The 18,256-nt window shown below is 43.6% G+C and overlaps 1 protein-coding gene across 7 annotated transcripts in view; it reads right to left on the bottom strand.

Moving 5' to 3' along the window:
* The window catches only part of TSPAN4 (tetraspanin 4), a 500,953-nt gene that overhangs the window by 292,324 nt on the left and 190,373 nt on the right, over positions 1-18,256 (bottom strand). The window lies entirely within an intron of this gene.

Raw genomic sequence — 18,256 nt, 5'->3', positions numbered from 1 at the left:
ATATACTAGATGTAGGGCCAAAAATTTGACTGATCATTAACTATTCATTATTTCCAGCTATGTAACCTCTTTGACAAGTCCCTTCAGACTTCACATTATTATATAATGTCACACACACCTAACTTGTGTTCCCTTCTTTTTCTGTGAGAATGTAGACCATCTGTTACTCAGAGGCACACATAGGCCTTGAACTTTTGAAAAGCTTTTTCTTTTCTTTTTTTGCTTATTGTTTTAATTTGGTAATCTTAATCTGGTAATTCCATTTTCTTTTTCTGTCATCGTGAACTTCTTAAGAGTTAAGGTAAAGAAAAGGAGTACTGAAATATTTACAAATAATCTGCTTTCTTCATTTTCATATGCAGATTTCAGAGCTGCACTAGAAGCAATGGTTTGGTACAGAAGTGAAAATTGTCACTCACAATTCCAATATGCTTAGATCTGTTGTTGTTGTTTTTTTAAAAAACAACAATATGGAGTACAAACTTTAAACATTGCTTTTCTAACTCATGGTGAATTGCCATTGATTTGCTTTTGCTCTTCTGTCTCCATTCTCCACTGGGAAGCTGGTAGCTGGCCAGTGAAGTAATAACTAACATCTCACATAATCCTCTCTAACAAGCTGCCTCTTCCACAACCATTCATATGACTAGCACTTTTGAAATATCTTTTCCACACCATGCCCCTGACATCTAGACAGATGCAAGCATCTTGGGATTTTCTTGGCTTGGAAATGGCTGCCTTGCAGCAGCATCTATAAATTCTGGGTTGGGGTGGTGTCAAGAAAATGTGTAATGGATATCAGAGAAAAAGTAGGCTCGTTTCTGTACCAGAAGCCTTTATCCTCTTTCTAAAGTGTTCTTATTGTGGACTCGCATGCTTTCCTAAACCATTTAAGACTCTTGCTGTGTAAACAGTCTGCCTTACTACTATTGTCTACTTCTTGTCGTAAAATGTTCCAGGAAATATGCAACGATGGGATAGATTTATTCTCAATTTACGCTCGATTCAATTTCATTTCCTCCAACCTGTCCTTTTCACTTTGTTTTTTTCCAAGTGATCTTTTTGTCAAAACAGTATCACAAATTATGCATACACACATATGGTTCACATAAGGAATTTGGGGGGTGCTTAGTTCTCACTGAGGTGAAAACCTGTCTCTGGTTTATACTATTTCTGACAGCAGTTGCCTCAGTCTATACCCATCCTTCACCATGAGGCATTAATATTTGATCCAATATTAAATGTGTTAAAACAAATTTCAGTCAATAGAATAGGGTGGGTCCTAAAAACAAATACAGTGGTACCTCTGGATACGAACGGGATCTGTTCCGCAGCCCCGTTCACATCCTGAAGTAAACGTAAGATGCGTCTGCGCGGGTCACGTTTCACAGCTTCCGCGCATGTATGTGACGTCATTTTGCAAAAAGTGCAAAAAGTTTGCATTTTGCAAAAAGTGCAAAAAGTTATATGAGAACAGGCTGCCAAATGCAATCTTGGCCAAACTCTTCTATGAAATCTTAGAAATATGCATACAAAGTAAAAAACAACAACAACCAAACACCAACCCACCAATTAGAAAACCTCAACCACCCATTCAATGTATGCCAAAGTGAACAATGGTGTTCCCTGCCCGCAGGAATGCAACAAGCTATATACGTACAGCTAATGCCAATTTAAGGGACGCGGGTAGCGCTGTGGGTTAAACCACAGAGCCTAGGACTTGCCGATCAGAAGGTCGGCAGTTCGAATCCCCGCGACGGGGTGAGCTGCCGTTGCTCGGTCCCAGCTCCTGCCAACTTAGCAGTCTGAAAGCACATCAAAGTGCAAGTAGATAAATAGGTACCGCTCCGGCGGGAAGGTAAACGACGCTTCCATGCGCTGCTTGGATTACGCCAGAAGCGGCTTAGTCATGCTGGCCACATGACCTGGAAGCTATACGCCGGCTCCCTCGGCCAATAAAGCGAGATAAGCGCCGCAACCCCAGAGTCGGCCACGACTGGACCTAATGGTCAGGGGTCCCTTTACCTGTTTAATGCCAATTTGAAACAATTTTGTCGATGTTCCTCAAGTTAACTTACTATTGAGAAGAGAAATACTTTTTTTCCAAAAAGAAAAACTCCCAAAAAGAGAGAGATAAGCATAGGCCAGTATTAAAAGAGCTTCTACCTTCTGCAACACATGCCGTCTGAGTCACACCTCCAATTAAATCTCCAGAATTGGAAAATTTGGTCTTCTTGCTGAAAATTAATGTCACCGACCTGACATTTGGTAAATTGAGTCTTCTTGTAGAATTCCTCACTTGCTGCCTTTCTGTAGTACCCTGATAGAGATTCCTTTGAAAATTGAGCTTGTCAAGTCAACTCATTCACTTTTGAATGATTGTTGGAATGTGTGCTCTCTGAATTAATTTGTTGCACTTTTCCCCATTTATTTTAGCCATCTTAAGAGTTGATGCCACTAGGGGGGAAAGCAATGATAACTCACTTCCTGTACAATAATAGGTGGTATCATAACCCACAATTGATTGTATTGCCTTATGTATTTATTATGCATACATACATGTGCATCTATCTGTATATCTATAAATATCTATGCCTGCCAGAGTCGCTTGCAGAACAGATGTCAGCAGACATGAAATGAAATCAGAAAACCAGATGAAGTGTAATAAAGACCAGCCAGTAAGATAATTGGATGGAATTTCTGTTGCCAAGTCAAGGATTTATGCTGCAGTTCCTACACCACCCAGTGTATTGAGCACAACAGGACATGAGGAGAATACAACAGCTAGAAAGTTAAATTGTCAATACTTTACTCTGAATAAAAGATTATGTCATTATAATCTACAGACATCGGTGAAAAATGTAAAAAGCTACCTTTTTAAGAGCCAAGCAGAAAGATACAGCTTTTACCTTATTTTACAGGTAAAATATTTCAGCAATTGAGAGTGCATTGAAGAAGCAATTTAAAATATAACATTAAGAACACCAATATTAAAATTCCCTAACCACACCAAGTTCCTTTCCTTATTCTATATTTGTCTCCCCATTCTTCTTTTTTCATTTACATGCTTATGCCATCTGCATTCCCTTCAACTGGTGATGAATTTCATTCCAATAGTAATTATAGTGGTTCGTGCAAAACCAATTTTGACTCCAGATTGGGTCTGTTTAATATTTAGATACACATTTCCACACCAGGATCTGTGTACGATCTAAGTTCAGACACAATCCAAGTAGGTTATCGAAACAAGCATCCAGTTTAAAAAGTTAATGAGTCTAAGATGCTGGATGCCATTAAATGAGTTTTGCGGGATTATGGCTCAAAGTCAATAAATATCTCAACTACGAGAACGTATGGTGCTCCCAAACATTTGGAAGTGGAACACGAAGACCAATTGCACATCCCTTTGCTCTTGCTGCTTGCTGCTAAATGGCTGAACAAAGGAGATGGAAGGAACCCTTCACAGCACTGCATCTCCCAATAATAAAGTCACCACCATGGCAGGGATAGCAATTGCTTCAGGGACTTTTCTTAACAAATACACTCTCCAGCTTTCATATTCCATCAAGCTCTTTTTTTTTTTACTCTGCCAGCAGAATATGGAAATATGTAAGAGGAAGAGGAGGAGGGTATTGCTGCAGAGCGTGAGAGAGAAATTCCTCATTGAATGGTGGGGATGGGCTGCCTCTGCTAAGACAGCAGAGGGGGAAAGCTCCACTTCTGGCAGCCCCTTTAGTTAGGAGAATGCTGTGGAAGAGCATGATTTGGCTAACCCTTGTGGGAGTCAGAGGGTGAGGCTTGTGGATTTCGTTCTGGGTTCAGAGACTGCCCTAGGGAACAGTGCCACTATTACAGCTTGCACTTGTAATTCTGGATTTAAAAACAGGCATCACTGGCATCAAAGTGAGCTTCTATAGAGTTCAGCTTATGCATTTTGTAGGCATCCATCTGTCTTGAGAGACAATGGAGTGCACCTCCGGTGGTGAAGTCAAACCACTGAAGTGACCTCTCCAGCAGAGCAATACGTTTGGCACCAGCTTGGCTGCAGGAGTTGCCAGAAGGAGGCCAACCATTTTAGGGACTCCACTCTGGATTTGTTTAGGGTTTACTCCTTAGCCTTTTCTTCTCCCAAAGATATCCCACAAGACAGTGGAGGTTTAGGATCAGAGCTTTTCTTCTCCTAGATGGGCTACCTTCCCAGGTTGACGAGCCCCATGTGCCCCCTCATTTCCCTCTGGGCATGTGCAGAAACTGCCCAGGTTTGGGCCACTGTTGCATGCTGACAGCTTCTATGAGCCACAGGTGAGAGCTGAGTGCAGGGTGAGGAACAAAGGTGGACAAACCACCCCAGAAGGAGCACCATGTGTCCCCTACCAGAGGTGCTACCCCTCCCCTAACACCCCATACACCAAACATGCATGCAACACAGAGAACCCCAGCCTAGTGCTCCACAGGCAGTACAATTTGGGAAGGCTGTATTAAATGCTCCAAAACGCTCTACAACATGCGCTACAACATGCTCTTGCCCTCAAAGTCGGTTGACGATAGTAATAAGATTCTTGAGGAAAGAGCACTATAAATAATAAATGCTCAAAGTGCTTTACATTCATTATCTCAGGAAACTTTAGGCTAAATCTGTGACGTAGGCCAGCATAAATAACTGATTATCCCCATATTTCATACAGCAAAGTGACAGTGGCTTGTTTAAGTCCCCCTCATGAGTTCTTTACTTATTTATAAGACCTCTTACCTGCCCTTCACCTTAAGTTCCCAGGGTGGGTTTCAACAATAAAACTACACAATTATAAAAACCAAATAAAACCGTTGCAATTATAAAACACATAAAACTGTTCTAAATAGAACAGAACGTGTGGTAACTGAGCTGAGACTTCTTTCTCATAACTCCTGCTCTTATTCATTCTGCCATACCAGATCAGCCAACAGTGGTCCTTGCAATAAAAGCAATGATTGTTATGAGCCAACAGTTTTTTAATACGCTGGGGTAGCAGCAAGGGGAGTTAATGATGCAGTCACTGCTTCTGATGGTATGGGAACATAGGGTAGTTTATATGACCTAAGGTTCAGACAGTTCCTTTTTTAAAAAAAACGCTGCTTGTGAGCTATGGTATTCAATGCTAGTCCTACTCATATTGAAGTTAATGGAGATGACTAACTTAGGTTCATTAATTTCAATTTGTCTACTCAAAGTAGGACTTAGCTGAATACAACCTTTGGAGTCAGATTCAACTAAATAGTTGCTAGCGGGAGGCAGCACATGTCCCACTAATGCAATGGGGTTTCCTCCAGTGTGTGTCCCTGCAGCCTCCCTAATTGGCTTGTAAAAGGGAGTGTCAGGAGAATTTCCAGAATGGGGGTGGTGGGAAGATCATTGCACTGACAGAATGAGTATATTAGTGCAGTGTTCAATTCCAGCCTAAGAATACATGTTGGTATTCAACTAAGTTTGACTCAGAGTAGATCTGTAGAAATTAGTGAACATGATTATGTTTCGCTCATTAATTACAATGGAGTCTACTTTGAGTAAAACTTAATACCTGCCCTTAACTTTTAAGCATTTGATTGTCTCAGTTCCTGCCTCATTTTCACAAAGTTGTTCAATTCAAATACAAAGCAGCTGGATTTTTGCCATATAAATTCTCAGAAAATCTTGAACAGAACTGATAAGATCCTAGGAAGGCACACAAAGTGAGAATAATGATGAATCAGATAGGAGATACTTAATTCATTCCAGAGGTTCGTTCTTAACCTGAAACTGAGGTACCACTTTAGCTAATGGGGCCTCCTGCTGCCGCTGCGCCGCTGCCGCACGATTTATGTTCTCATCCTGAAGCAAAGTTCTTAACCCAAGGTACTATTTCTGGGTTAGCGGAGTCTGTAACCTGAAGCGTCTGTAACCTGAAGCATCTGTAACCCAAGGTACCACTGTTTTTTTTAAGCTGTGGGTATGTGAAATTTTCCCTTTCATATTTTTGTTTTTTTTTTTTGAGAAAGGTAGGCAAACAAGAATTATAGCAAGGCAATAAAAATCATGGGCGATGGTCTCTGCTTTCTAAATTCAGCCAGTTTATATCTTCATTAACTTAACCAAGAGCTGAACTTGGATTGATTGCCTTGGTAATGAAACCTGATGTTATCTTTCATTAAAGTCAGTGAGGCCTAAATCATCAAAAACAGCTAGAGATTTTAGATGCTCAGGCCTCTTTATAATGAGACCATTTTGAGATGCCATGGAGGCAGAGGTGTTCATCACATTGTGAAAAATTAGGTCAACTGAAGCCATTTCGGGATGGGCATTGCAAAATGAAGCCTCAGCATATCACTAACAATGTTGGAGAAACTATGAAAGGTTAATCATTGCATGTGTGCATATACATAATTGTACCACCTCATTCAATTTTGTGATGTGGCTGACTACAGAAGACACTGCATGAGCACAGATAAAAACAGCCACCACCTATATTTAGCTACCAATTATGCCAGTTATGGAAAATCTGGCTTGAGGGCCAGATTCAGGAGTGGCCAACATTTCACAGGGCACTTTGATTGGGCAGAGGGCTCCTACCTGCCAATCACCTGACATCAAGTTGATTCTTCCTTTGCAGTCATAGCTTGAATTCGGCACTTTTTGAATTCGCCATCTTTTTCTGTCACCTTCCAGGGTTTGAATTCTTTCTGAACTTTCCCACATCTGGTGTCAGGCACAGGAAAAGGTACAAGTGTTAGGCCCCAAACAGCCTCCCAGGCCAATTTCAGAGGCCAGGAGGCTCTCATTAGGTCAACAGGCTGAAGGCTCCCCACCACTGCATTCTGCCTTCAGAGTATTTATTCTAACTTGTAAGATACTTCTATGTGTTGACCTTTGTTTGAAAGGACTGATTCATTTTAAGTGATGAGCTACAAGTGCTTAGTGGTAACACTTAATCAATCCGTAACTTGGTCTTTGTTCTTCAGACTCTGCACCAAGGAACCCTCAAGTTTCTTTGGAAGTTATGGAGAATGCTTCAGAGAAAAGAAGGGTAGACACGAATTGCTAAAGAACAGTTTACTATCACTGTCAATCTTCTCCTGCAGAGCACAGCCTCAGAAAAGAATGTTAAGCACAGTCTAGAATACGTCCTCAGTACACATGGAACAACACTAAGGTCCAACAGGCATGACCGGTGATCCTTGTTGACATGATTGGAAAACCAAGAACGTGTTCCAGAATCTTCTTCAATGCACAGGGGTTCTGTGCCGAATGCAGAGTTTTCTTAATAGACAAGCTGGTGTGTGTGGAAATTCGAAACACATTGTGATGGATCAATTCTCTTGAAAAGGAATGTCTATTTTGAAATCACAGTGTCCCAGTGTTTCAGAAAGTTCAACAGCTGTTTATAAAAGGCTCCACACTTCTCCTAGGCTGATGGCTGACGTGAAGCAGGATCAGAACAAGCCATAACACTGGCGTCGGATCCCCTGATTCATGGCTGACAGGGCTTTGTTCATCTCTGCACAACTGACTACATAGGGAACTGATGAAGGCTTTTTGTGGCTGTTTAGCTCAGTGAAGCAGAAAGAATATAAAGATTGACACCTTGACTGCTGGGACAGTTAAGGGGTTCTATTGTGCAGCTCTCTAGGGTCCTTTGCATCAGGACCGTAGGACACATCTTGAGATTTTAAGAAGCCCAGTACCCAATACACCATTCGTTCCCATCAGACCTCACTCCTAGCATATGACTTTTAATGTGGTTTTCACAACAAGTCTGTTAAAGCAGAAAAATCTCTCTCGGCAGAGAGATACAGAGAGACAGGCAAGACAGATAGATAGACTCATCTGCTTGAAGTTAATTCAACATATCATTCCAAAAAGAAGCTCAGATACCCAATTTGTCAATAACTGCTGTTTAAGAAAATTATTGACAATCTGGAATGTGTTCAGATGAGGGTGACAAAGATGGCGAGGGGCTTGGAAACAAAGTTCAATGAGGAAAGGTTAAAGGAATCTGGTAAGATAAAATGAATCTGGACAAAACAAGTATGTGAAATACCTGTCAACAGGTGATTTGGGACAATTCAACAGATTTTGTTTTTGCAGATTACTGTACCCACAGACAGAAAGGCCATTTCTTATTTATCATAATGGACTATATGTGAACAACTTGTGGCATAGTCTTGTTAGTACTGTTATGAGTTTAGGAGTCTGTCAGTATGGAGGATACCTCAGGTCCCTTCTGATTCTTGGGACCCTGTATCTATGAGGATAGAATGCATAAGAGGAAGCTTGCAAAACTAGTTTGTTTGTCAAGGCACCACAATCTAGCATATCCAAAGAAGCTGCTCTGTGCCACAGAACAAATGGGTGGGCCTTTCCTCCACCCTGCTCATCTAACTGCTATGAAGGATAACAATGGACAGAGTTGTGTTTTGAATCTGAACGCTGGAAGCTGCAGACAGAGGGGCATATCCAGTTCTGTGCTGAGCCCGTATTGGACTTTGAGGTTCCCCTGGAAACCAAATGGAGAAGAAAGATCTTTTGGGCTGTTAATGCTGTGAACTCTTTTCATCCTGTGTTCAGGGTGCATATATGTGTAAATAAAACCATATATCTTAAAGACACCACAGTTTCCACTGACCTTCATTCCAAGGAAACCCAACCCTGGGTAAGCACTTGGAAACCCTGGAGTCTCTCACTGCTCAAAGATTGGGGTGGCGTCCAAAAGTACTCGAAAGAGGGATATGCATAGGCTATAAGACTTCAGCATACCAGAATAGTCATTTTGTCAGGGGATACACCAGACAGCTACCAGAGCTGTGAACATTGAGGTAAGGGGCAAGTGGTAAACATTATGCAGATAATTATAAATTAAGACGACTCTGCCTTTCTGGTAGCTGATGAAAGACCATTTTGGTCGCTAATGAATAAAACTGATGCTTGCATTTCGAAAGTCCAAAATAGCATGTGGGTTTCACACCCCATAAGCAGCTAATAATAATAATAATAATAAATTTTATTTATATCCCGCCCTCCCCAGCCAAAGCCGGGCTCAGGGCGGCTAACAACAATAAAACAGTACAAAAGTACAACACAAACAACACTCTAAAATCATTCATTATAAAATTAATTAAATTCAAGCCACTGGCCACCATTGGGCCAGAGCTCCGCGAAGATTGCCGAGGGAGGGAGTCAGGCTGTGCCCTGGCCAAAGGCCTGGCGGAACAGCTCTGTCTTGCAGGCCCTGCGGAAAGATGTCAAGTCCCGCAGGGCCCTAGTCTCTTGTGACAGAGTGTTCCACCAGGTCGGAGCCACAGCCGAAAAAGCCCTGGCTCTAGTTGAGGCCAGCCTAACTTCTCTGTGGCCTGGGACCTTCAAGATGTTTTTATTTGAAGACCGTAAGTTTCTCTGTGGGACATACCAGGAGAGGCGGTCCCATAGGTACGAGGGTCCTAGGGCGTATAGGGCTTTAAAGGTTAAAACCAGCACCTTAAACCTGATCCTGTACTCCACCGGGAGCCAGTGCAGCTGGTATAGCACCGGGTGAATGTGATCTCGCAGCGAAGACCCCGTAAGGAGTCTCGCCGCGGCATTCTGCACCCGTTGGAGTTTCTGGGTCAGTCTCAAGGGCAGCCCCACGTAGAGCGAGTTACAATAATCGAGTCTGGAGGTGACCGTCGCGTGGATCACAGTGGCTAGGTCAGGGCGAGAGAGGTAAGGAGCCAACTGCTTAGCTTGGCGGAGATGGAAAAATGCCGCCTTTGTTATAGCTGCAATCTGCGCCTCCATGGAAAGGGAGGTGTCGAAGATTACACCCAAACTCTTAACGGACAGTGCTGGCACTAATTGTGCCCCCGCAAGAGATGGGAGTTGCCCCCCCCAATCCCATATCGTCCCGTCCCAGCCACAGGACCTCTGTCTTCGAAGGATTTAGCTTCAACCGGCTCCCACGTAACCATCCAGCCACAGCTTCCAGACATCTGGTCAGTGTGTCTGGGGCCGAGTCAGGATGGCCATCCATCAACAGATAGAGTTGGGTGTCATCGGCATACTGATGGCAACCCAGCCCAAAACTCCGGACAAGCTGGGCGAGGGGACGCATAAAGATGTTGAAAAGCATCAGGGAGAGTATCGCACCCTGAGGTACTCCACACACCAAGGAGTGGCGCGATGACAATTCCCCGCCAAGCGCCACCCTCTGTCCCCGACCAGAGAGAAACGAGCGCAGCCATTGAAGGACTGTGCCCTGGATCCCCACGTCGGCAAGGCGGTGGTCCAGAAGTTCGTGATCGACCATGTCGAAAGCTGCTGACAGATCTAGAAGAATCAGCAGCCCCGACCCGCCTCGATCCAGCTGTCTACGAAGATCATCTGTTAGGGCAACCAGAGCCGTCTCAGTCCCATGACCAGCGCGATGAGAATGAGAATTGTATACCGGCAGCACGGCGGCAGTGGGAGGCCCCATTAGCAAAAGCACGCCTCAGGTTAAGAATGGTTTCAGGTTAAGAACAGACCTCCAGAACGAATTAAGTTCGTAATCCAAGGTACCACTGTATTGGTATAGTTATGGTAGACTTAGCCATAATAAAATCAACTGATTTGCTGACAATAAGGATAACAAAATATGAGTGAGCTGTGAATGTTGTACCACAAAATGTATTTATTCTGACACTGATCTAACCATATGTATCTGTGGAAAGTTGTAAATGCATAATGGCATTCAGGAAATGCTCCACAGAATTCAAACATTACCTGAGAGAGAGGCCCAAAGGCAATGTTATTTGGTGTACTCAGTTCCAATATAGATTACGGACAGAGGAAAATAGGGTGTATGGTCTTACACTAAGACTTGGGACACTTCCAGACTAACTACTTATTGAGCAGTCATCCTGATTTGTTTGAACAAAGTTTGGGAGGAGGTTATACAACACCAGCTGATTATTGAGCCTTCATTCTGATTTGAATGGAGGAAGGAACACATCATCATGTCAATCAATTGCTATCCTCCATTTTCCAGTACATTTGCCCCCTGCCTTCCTGGCCACAAAAAATGTCAGGTTTTTTGGAAGTGGGTTTACTGCACAAGAGCACCAAATCCACTTAATGGTGCAATCTGAATTTGCCGGTCTGTGACTGACTCCCACCTACAAAATAGTAGCAGACTAGAAGGGTCCTTGGAATTGAGACCTCCCAATTACAGCAATACAGTTGTGTTGGAAAGGCTGGGGTGGGAGAGAGAAAGGCACAAGATACTCAGCCAATTCAATGTATGGTTTTGTAGACAGACATGATTGCAGGCGCCTAGAATATGACAGCTTTGTGCCTGTGATGTATCTGTTTATACATTTCATAAAGCCTCTCCAAAGTTTCCCAGCTTTCAGAATCTAAGCCAAAAAGTCACTACAATGAACTTCCATAGTCATAGTCATCTGGTATAGAGCTTTTTTTTGGGTCCAAATTAGTAACACTTAGCAGATAAGCAACAATATGACTGACTTCACTGGTGATTCAGTGAGATTGGAGCTTAAAATGAGCTAGTGTTCAATTGCAAAATGTGTAAGGCAGGGGTTGGCAAACTACGGTCCCGGGCCACATCAGGCCTGTCAGGGTTCTAAATCCGGCCTACCCAGCCATTTAAGAACCCGCACGAAGCCAAGGCTCCCGGCAATGGAAGGAAGAGGCTGAGCGATGGAGGCTCTGCCAATCAAATGCCGCCCCTGGGTTTACCTCAGTGCGGGGACGTCTCTGCCAATCAAACGCCGCACTGAGGTAAACCAGGGGTGGCATTTGATTGGCAGAGATGTCTCTGTGCAACGCTGAGGTAAACCAGGCACGGCGTTTGATTGGCAGAGCTGCCACCGCTCGGCCTCTTCCTCCTGTCGCCGCTACCGCCCTGGTGCCCCTGTAGCTGCTGCTGCTCTGTGTCCCCGTGAGGGGACAGCAGCGGCGTTCCTGGAGGAGGACAGCCAGCCTGGGCTAGGGCTCGATGGGGCCTTCCCCGCCATGCTCCCATTGGTGGCCAACATGACGGTGGAGGACGATGAGGCCAGCGGCGAAGTAGCCTAGGCGGTGGCCTTCACCTCCAGGGAGCAGGACGACGAAGGGGCGGAAACACCCACACGGGGCGGAAGCTGCAGGTGAGGCACCAGCTTGTCCTTGTCTCTATCTTCGTGCTCCTTGAAGAGGTGCACCGGGCAGTGTGCACCGTTCTCGGCCAGCTCCTGCAGGCTCCCGGCTTCTGAGGCGCCCAGCTCCCGCGAGCGTGCTAGCCCACTCTCCAAAACTTCCCATCCGACCCCCAACAGTGTCTGAGGGACTGTGAACTGGCCCCCTGTTTAAAAAGTTTGAGGACCCCTGGTGTAAGGGGCCTCTGTGCAGGTGTAGAGTACATTTCCCCCTCAATTCCAAGTAGCCACAGAAACACAGGGATTTTAGGCTAAAGAGTCAAGCTTCCAGATAAACATTTTTATTAAAAAACAAACAAAACCTATTTGTCAAAGTTGGTTGTTCCTAAAACAGAGGTGGCAAACCTGTGGTCCTGCAGATGTTGCTGAATTACACTCCCATCAGCTCCAGCCAACACAGACAATGGTAAGGGATTATGGGAATTGTAGTTTATCAACATCTGGGAGAGGCACAAGTTAGACATCCCTGTCCTAAAACTAAATTCTTCATCTCCTGCTTTATTCATTCTGCCCCAATTCCTGAAGTTGGTTCTGCCTCTCTCACCATCACCCCTAGTGCAGTATCAATATGCCAATATACACATTCCATATACCAAGCTAGTTTTTCAGTACCACATTTCCTGAAATCACTCTTCCCCATTGCAAAAACCAAAGCACATGATTCTGAATCAGAGGTTCCCTAAAACATGGAAAAGAATAGGGGGATAAGTAGCAAACTTGCAGAGAAAACCTCCTCCCTTCCTCACCCCCCCCCCACCAGAGGAACAGAATCCACTTTTAATTTTGTTTTTATTCCTTTTCCACAAATATAGAATGAGACAAGGAGCTTCCAGCTTGGAAGATAGAGGAAGAGAGCAAATCATGTTACCTGAAAAAAATAATGCAATAATGCAGAAAGAAAGAAGGCTAGAGAAAAGGAGGGAGGAAGAAAAAGTATTGAAAAGACAAGAAGGGAATAGGTTTTGCTGAAATTGTGTCATATTTCTCACTCAGAAAGCATGGTTGGTTTTGGTTAAAATTCTTAGGTGTGAATATGAACAATTCACATCACTAGATAGTCTGGCCCATCTTCTTGCCTGGACACTACCCTCTTACAGACAAGTCTATGCACAGCCAAATATTTGCACTTGTTCTCTTTTTGTGTACACCATTCTTTTTTCTTGTTTATGCAGATATGCACAAACTTCGCAAAACGTATTTCTGAAGAAAGGAGACTTGGGACATGTTTGCTTAAAGCTTCCTTTATATTATTATTGTTGTGCTTTCCTTCTGCTAAACTGTTTTGACTTTTCTTACGCATACACATATCTGTCCCCCATGCAGTAGGCAGAATGACAGCAGTTTTTTTGTTTTTTTGTTTTTTGTTTCTAGACTTAGTCATGCATTCAAGCAAGCAAGCAAGCAAGCAAGCAGTAACCCCATCCTCCCAAGCCCTTGCTTGAGATGAAACTTCAAAAAAAAAAAAAAAAAAAACCATACCAGAAACCTGGCATATAGCTTTCCCCCTGGGTATCCTCATGGGTCAGGTCAATGTAATCTGCTCCCTTATTTTGTTTTATAGCAAAAGTCACTGGAATATATATTTCCAGTTGGGCTAAAAACAGCAACAGTGTTTTACATTTCCTTTGTGCCATGGATTCTACAACAATGGCAAAAAGCCAATCAGTTAGTTAAACTGCAATAAGCAAAAGAAGGAAGAGCAGGTTGAGATGGCTAGTGGCTAGAGCAAACAGAAGATGTCAGTACTCATGTCTTCTATGATTAATCTGGTAAGAGAAGTAGGATATGCATCTGAGATCCCTTCTGCATGTATCCCACTTGGCTTGGTTAGTGCTATGATCACTCCCACACAATTTATTCCGGATGCACAAAAGAGCTTCCACAGAGTTCCTCTGATGGTGTGTTGAATATACTAGGCAAGTATTACAGAAACCACAAGAGCCAGCAGCAATCCTATCAGCCAGATATGTGCAAAAGCAGCATGAAATATGGATCGCACAAAAGATCAATATACAAGGACTGATCTTTTCAATACAACGAGAAATCAAATCTTTGGTTGCTTTAAACAACATTTTTGAGGCAAAGGAAGATGCCATCTTTTTGGAGTTGGAACTCTCACAAACATTGACTACATCTGGTGTGCAGGTGTGTAAATCAGGGGTCAGCAAACTTTTTCAGCAGAGGGCCGGTCCACTGTCCCTCAGACCTTGTGGGGGGCCGGACTATATTTTGAAAGAAAAAGAAGAACAAATTCTTATGCCCCACAAATAACCCAGAGGTGCATTTTACATAAAAGGACACATTCTACTCATGTAAAAACACGCTGATTTCCGGACCGTCCGCGGGCCGGATTTAGAAGGCGATTGGGCTGGATCCGGCCCCCAGGCTTTAGGTTGCCTACCCATGGTGTAAATCATAGGATCTAACATGTGTTAGCCTAACAGGCTTCAAATCATCTGATGCGGTTTTTGTTTTGTTTTTTAAATCATTGTTATAAGAAGCTCTGATAACATTTAACATTCTGAAATGTGTATAATAGGTATGTTTGCAGACCTGGATATAGGGGACAGAGAGCTCAACTTTGAGATCAGTGGCAGACCTTAGTATGTCAAATTTCAGTGGCACCCTGTGTGATGCCAAAGCCTCTTGCCTTCCATTCGACATCATAGTTGTGGCATCCCCAAGGCTCCACACATGTGTCGTATTCAATTAGGATTGCTCCCATGTATGTGTGCACGGGTCACCTGCATTATGCAGATCTTGAGATCTTTCTCCAGAAGGATCTATCCCAGACGAAGCTGATAGGCCGATGAACAAGTCCAAGATTATTATTTTCTTCTTCTTCTAATAGTGATCTGACTACAGTTGTACCTCGGGATGCAAACGGGATCTGTTCTGGAGCCCCGTTCGCATCCCGAACAGAATGTAAGATGCGACAGTGCGTCTGCATGTGCGCGGGTCACATTTCGCCGCTTCCACACAAGCGTGTGACGTCATTTTGATTGTCTGCACATGCGCGAGCGGCTCCGTTACTTCTGGGTAACGCGCTCCGTTACTTCTGGGTCGCCGCGGAGTGCAACCTGAAAGCACTCAACCTGAAGCGTATTTATCCCGAGGTATGACTGTATTTGTCGAGTTGTTCACATTTAAGGGAAACAAATCAAATGGCAAGACTGACAATCACTCTTTTAGGCAGCAATAAAAACCAAGCCTTTAATACAGAAGCAGATGCTTCTAATAATAAAGTGGCAAACTAGAAATAAACTTTCTCAGGGCAACAAAAATAAATCTCTGGAGCTGTTGCTACTCAGGCTGCAATCTGAAACACATGTATTAGGAAGTCCCACACTGAACTCCCGTCTCAGGAAACAGGCATGAAATTGCACAGCTGGAATTTTTTTTATGCCCTTTGCATGACCGCTTCCAGAAAAGGCAACTATATATTTGGATTACATGCTTGAAATCAATTTACTGCATACAAAGCATACCATAGCACTTTGTTACTACAAGTCAATATTGCTAATGGCGATTGGACACATTGAGACTGGGGGCTTGTCCACACGTCCTCGTCCCATGCCTAGAAAGCACAGGTCCAAGGGGTTTTCTGTGTTTTTGGCAAGGGTATAAGCGGCTTTCTCGGGGGAAAGGAAAACCTGACTGTTTTTTCTCTGATTGAGTGCTAAAGAGCGGTTTCCCAGGGGAAAGCAGTGAGACAAGACCATAAGCCCCAGGACTGCAGCCTCCCTACAGCCACCAGCAACTTCCCAGTTCAGCTTAGGCTGGCTCTAGAAATAATAATATGTGGAGTGAGTGGGTTATAGACTCCCATATGGGTTCTCTGCCACAATACATGAACATATCCCATTTTTGTAGTTATTCCATCCTCAAAAGGAAGTGTTGTAGGCATCGGATATATGCCCATACAGTTGAACAGTACCTTGGAAGTCGAACGGAATCTGTTCCGGAAGTCCGTTTGACTTCCAAAACGTTCAGAAACCAAAGTGCGGCCAGTGTGCTGTAGTGGTTAAGAGCGGTAGTCTCCTAATCTGGGGAACTGGGTTCGCGTCTCCGCTCCTCCACATGCAGCTGCTGGGTGACCTTGGGCCAGTCACACTTCTTTGAAGTCTCTCAGCCCCACTCACCTCACAGAGTGTTTGTTGTGGGGAGGAAGGGAAAGGAGAATGTTAGCCACTTTGAGACTCCTGAAGGGGAGTGAAAGGTGGGATATCAAATCCAAACTCTTCTTCTGATCGGCTGCAGGAAGCTCCTGCAGCCAATCAGAAGCTGTGGAAGCCCAGTCAGACAGTCGGCTTCCAAAAATAGTTTGCAAACTGGAACAGTCACTTCCAGGTTTGAGGCATTCGGGAGCCAAAACATTGCGGAATCAAGCTGTTAAAAAACCAAGGTACTGTATGACTGCAGGTTCGCATCTCTCTCTCTCTCTCTCACACACACACAGTGGCAAGTGCAAGCACATACACAAGCAGTATTCTTATACAGCAAACCAAATGAACAAGATTGTGTCAATATCACCTTAAGTTATTATAAACCAAAATGGAAAAGCAAGGAGCAATACATACAACCTCAAAATAAAACTGAGCACATCAACATTAAGTTTCATATTAGGGTTTGTACATACCTTGCGTTTTGTCACCATGCATGCAACATGAAAATCCTGCTGTATACAACAAGCCTTTTGCTCTTGATTAAACAGGTGCTATGGGAATTTTCAGCCCATCCTTGATCATAATTAGAGCTGTAATCCCTGGTTTTTATGAAGATATACTGGATTTTAAATCAGCTTGGACAATATTTTTTTAAAAGATTACTACTGTTTGTTTTGTTTCTGTACTTAGAAAAAAGGAAGAGGGAAGAAAATAGATTATTATACTTGAATTAGCCTTAAAGGATAGATGGTAAAATCCTTTGGGTATGGGCCCATATATACAAACTTCTATATTATTTCAAACAGGTGCTATGCGTGTTATAAAAGGAGAAGCCCAATAGTTACCAAGATAAATGGGGGTGGGGAGAGGACGATTATGGGGTGCCCACTTCTGGAACTCCCTCTCCCAGGATGTCTTTATGGCTCTTTCACTGTTAATGTTGGGGGTGGAGAGAGCACTTACCGTATTTTTCGCTCTATAAGACGCACCAGACCATAAGACGCACCTAGTTTTTGGAGAAGGAAAACAAGAAAAAAAAATATTCTGAATCCCAGAAGCCAGAACAGCAAGAGGGATCGCTGTGCAGTGAAAGCAGCAATCCCTCTTGCTGTTCTGGCTTCTGCGCAGCCTGCATTCGCTCCATAAGATACACACACATTTCCCCTTATTTTTTAGGAAGGAAAAAGTGAGTCTTATAGAGCAAAAAATACGGTAAAACTTTTCTTAGTAATCAGGCTTTAGATCCTTCACACAGAGCCATAGCTGGGGGGGGGGAGCTAGTTGGGTATTTTGCCCCAGGTAAAACCTTCAGAGGGGCACCATTGAGGCTCCCAGCCTGTGTGTGTGTACACAAATGCGCATAAGGGGGTGCCAAACTGGGTCTTTGACCCAGGTGAAATAAAGCCTAGTTTATTCCCTGCCTTCCTGGACATTACAGCTGCTGAGAGACTTGTTTATTTATACTGTTTTCCTGCATATGCTGCTCTGATCTCCTTTGGGAAGGAGAGCAAGATACAAATAATTTCAATCAAACCAACAAATACATAAATGCTCTCTAGGCTGTCCAGAACAGTTCGCTTTCTCTATTGGACACAACAAAAGGTTCATCAGTTTGATGGGCAGCACCAGGAAAGTGAAAAGGGAGTGGGCCCCTTGCCAAGCCGCCACTGCTGCCTAGGTCAAACAAAACAAACAAACAAACAAACAAACAAACAAACAAACAAACAAACGGAGAGCCTGAATTATTAAACAGTTGTAAGACATGTCAAGTGGGGACCTGCAACCGGTTTCAGATGAGAAAAAGGAAGGAGAAACATTCTGCCCACCCAACCTCCTGCTTCTCAGCCATGCTTTTCTCTTTTTTTGTGATAGTGATAATGCCCTTCATCTCACAATTCAGTTTGTGAAGA

The sequence above is a fragment of the Podarcis filfolensis genome, assembly GCF_964270895.1.
Source record: "Podarcis filfolensis genome assembly, chromosome: 1".
NCBI lineage: Eukaryota > Metazoa > Chordata > Lepidosauria > Squamata > Lacertidae > Podarcis > Podarcis filfolensis.
Note: the sequence above shows the minus strand (reverse complement) of the source record. Positions and strands in the feature narration are given on the sequence as shown.